This window comes from Acomys minous, assembly GCF_964271855.1.
Source record: "Acomys minous genome assembly, chromosome: 16".
Taxonomy (NCBI): Eukaryota; Metazoa; Chordata; class Mammalia; order Rodentia; family Muridae; genus Acomys; species Acomys minous.
The window spans coordinates 82,539,096-82,543,272 of record NC_140498.1 but is presented as its reverse complement, the minus strand read 5'-3'; positions in this window follow the sequence as shown (position 1 = coordinate 82,543,272).

The window sequence follows — 4,177 nt, the reverse complement described above, 5'->3', positions numbered from 1 at the left end:
ACTAGCCACTGCATCTAGGCTGGCCTTGAACTTGGGTTCGTGCTGTGATTACAAGTGTGTGCCGCTGTCACGCTGGGTGGGAGGAGGTTTATACATCTGTTTTATAACTGTATTTAGACATAGGAGAGCCGATGGCTTCACAGCTTCCATGCTTTACCCACTCTGTGGCCTAGATGACAGAGATGGGCTGGGGCTGGCTCCCGACTGGTGAGCATGCGCAGCATTCCTGCCTTCTGCAGCAGAGACACGTCAGAAGTGTGCTGGTGTATGATAGATCCAAGGTCCTTTATATATGCCCGCCTAGCTCACGGTAAAAAGTAAGACACATTCTTTTTGAATAGAAAGACTGAAAAAAAAATTTAAACAAATTGAAAGAGTGAATTTGTTGCTGCTGTTTGCTTTTGTTTTGTTTTTAACATAACCGGAACAACTTGTGTCAGTCAGGACAGCTACAAGAAACAGCCTATTCAAAGGGGGTGAATGAAGAAACGTTAATGGCAACGTGATTGATAGCGGTGCTGCCGGGGTTAACAGGAATCAAGAGGAAGACTGGGGTGAGGGTGAGAGAAGATAGCTCGGTCAGTAAAGTACCTGCCATTGGGCGTGACCAAACTGAGTTTAGTCCTCAAATTTTGTACAAAAAAAAAAAAGCAAAGCAGAGCAAGTGTGTTTATAATCCCACTGGGGTCCAGAAGAAGCAATGTGGCTCCCTGGCTGGCCAGCCTAGTCTGCTCAATGAGACTCTGGCTATTGAGAGACCCTGCCTCAAAAAAAAACCAAGACAAAAGTCCTGAGAACAACACCAGAGTTTGCCCTGTGGCCCTGTCTCCTGCCTTATAAAAACTGCTGCCTGAAAAATAAAGTTTGAGAGCTTGATCAACATTTAGACTTGCTCTCCTTCTTTGTGTCTTGTATTCTGTCCCTCATACAGGTGATTCTCCTCCCGAACCCACTGGTCAGGACACTTGTGTCTGTGGTTTCTGGGCTCTAGGTTTTCCATATCCATGATTCCCTCAGTTTGTGTTTTCTTTATTGTTTCTATTTTCATGTTCAGGTCTTGAACAGTTGTACTCCTTTCCTTCGCCTGTTTGATTGTATTTTTCTTTATTTCTTTAAAGGATTTATTCATTTCCTCTTTAAAGGCATCTATCATCTCCATAAGATTGGATTTAAGGTCATTTCCTTGTGCCTCAGTTGTGCTAGGATATGCAGGGCTCAGTGTAGTAGGATAGCCAGGCTCTGGAGGGGCCATATTGCCATGGCTCGTGTTGATTGTGTTTTAATGCTGGCCTTTAGCTATCTGGTAGCCCTTGGTGCTGACAGGCCTTCCGGCATGCAGGCAGTGTTGTGAGGCAGAAAATGAAGTCCAGGGGAGCAGATGAAGTTTAACGTTTTGGGGTGTGCTTTACAGGGACTTGGCAGACAGAGAGCATTGTGGGGAGGGGATTCACCTGGCTGTCCTTGGTGCCAACAGGCCTCCAGGAATACAGGCAGAGCTGTGGGCTGGGAAACGGATGACACAGGGGACAGGACACAGCTCACTGCTACTGGCCTTGGGGGCAGGGGGTGGGGGCGGAGAACCCAGTGGGAAGGAGGTTTGTTTTGTTTTATTTTGTTTTTCAAGACAGGGTTTCTCTGGGTAGCCTTGGCTGTCCTGAACTCACTTTGTAGACCAGGCTGGCCTCGAACTCACAGCGATCCGCCTGCCTCTGCCTCCTAAGTGCTGGGGTTAAAGGCATGAGCCACCATGCCGGGAAGAGGATTTGTAATCATTGTTTTTAAACCTTTTGGCTAACTCTCTAGTTTTCTCCAATTCATTTAAATTTCATTTTCTTTTATTCCTTTTCCCATTTGCATAAGCACTCACGCGCGCGCGTGGGCGCGCGCGCACACACACACACACACACACACACACACACACACCCTACACATCTCTCTCAATCAGCCTTTCACCTATGATCCATTCATAATTTACACCTTTACTTGGCCAGACGTACACTGGCTAAGCCCCATTGAGGACTAGCTTATCCATTCTTTGTCTATGGAGTCACATAAGGACACAGAGATAAACATTTTCATCTTTTAAAAGTTCTTTTCCTGAATCTGAGAATCTGATGGCTTTTCAATGACCACTGTGTCTCGATAGAGTGGACATACCTGTCCAGTGACCCAGAAATACCTGCAGCTGTGAGCGCCGCTGACCCAGAAGTACCCACAGCTGGACGCTTCCTGAAAGCGCTAACCTCAGATCCACCACAGACCTGCGTGATCAGCGTATGCATTTTTAACAAGGCCTTCAGGTAATTTGCACGGGATTCTACCGTGAGACATATGGGGCTGTGTGCTCAGCAGCTTGAAAATCCAGATGGAAACTGGCTCTATTGCACAGATTTCACAGATAAAGGTGCTGCGTTTATCAAAGGCACAAATACGAACAACGCAAGATGAGAAAGGCAATATGAGAAAGACATAGTTAAACACAGATCAGATTTTTGATGTTTTTGCGTCTCTGATAGGTCTGAATTTAGGTCAGCTTCTGAGAGTTGCAAGTTGCTGGCAAACAGGTCAGTCAGCCCTCCCAGCCTTGAGATCTACGGCCTACCTGCTTGAACCCCCATCATAGTATGCAGGAGAAGAGGAAAGGCAATAATACGGACTCATATGGCTTTTTATAATTTCTTACACAAACAGGTACAAACTCTCTATTATATTTAAGTGAGATATTTAAGCACGTTATTCCTTGTGGAAGATATGAAACAGGTGGGTCCCCGATATAGACCAGCCAAGAAAATCACATCAGTTACAAGGAACACGGAAGCACTGTGCTCATAACTGTACAGAAAATTAACAGTTGGATGATTTTCAGTTAGTGTAATGGACATATATTAGGAACACATGTCCTTTCTTTAAAAAAAAAACATTTTATTGTACTTATTTACTTGTGTGAACGTGTATGTGGCCACATATGTGTGCCACAGCGGGAGGATGGTGGTCAGAGGACAACCTGAAAGAGCCAGTCCTCTCCCTGCACCTGGAGCCTGAGGATCGAACTCAAGGTGTCAGGCTTAGCAGCAATCCCCTTATTTGTTGAGCCATCTGAAAGGCCCAGACATGTCACCTCTAAAATAAATAAATAAGTGTATGTGCCATTCAGCATCGGAACTGTGGTCACTGGGCAGAGTTGCTTCTGCTGGGATGAGTCTGAAGGTCTGAGAGCAATGGAGGGAGGTATCGCAGAAGAACCCCGCCCCCTCCCTCCCCACCCCCACCCCACCGCCATGCTCTCCCCTGCCCTGCCTCTCTCCTGAATAGGCAAGACAAATCAGCTGACTATGGCGTCTTAAACTTAATGCAAAATGAACCCAGACGCGCTAGGTCCACCTTGCCAAACTCACGGGCGTTGGATGCTGCAGCCTTCTTTTCCGCATTTTCTTTCCTCCCTCACAAGCTTCAAGAGGTGAGCAGCTGCTCCGATCAACACACCATCCATCAGAAGGGGATGAGCAGAGAATGCCCTGCCACACCGCATCACTTTCTGTGAATATTTTTAATGAGGAATTCTCCAGCATATGCATCGTGTACCTAATTTGCAATTAAAGAGATGGGCATTATAATTTATTATCAGTTGAGTGTTATAAAAAAAACAAATACAAGTTATTATGTGATTAATATGAAATTATTCTTTAAAAAATAAGTCTCGTGTCCTTAATATCCTCACCGTTTCCTGAAGCCTTCATAATATGGGCAATTTAATTTAAATTTTTAACAGCTAACTTGCAAATGAAAGACCTGGTACAAATTACTTAACAGAGCTGATAGGTTCAATCCAAAGGCATCATCCTTCTTGGAAGGGATGATGGAATTATTTCGTTGTTGTTGTTTGACATATATGACAAATATGACATGTATTTGACTTTTTTTCTCCTTTTGTTTCAAAACACTATTTCAAGATGGATGTGTTTGGCACAGACCTGTCATCCCAGCACGTGGGAGACGGGAAGATCTGGAGTTCAAGGTTGTCCTCAGATACATAGGAGAACAAGGTTACTCTGGGACACTGAGACACCTCTCCCCACCCCTAACAACAGACAAGAAAGGAAGGAAATATTTTAGTTAGTGGAAAGAATTGAACTAAAGTGTTGTGCATCCAAGGAGAGAGACTTCAGGCACCCTGCTT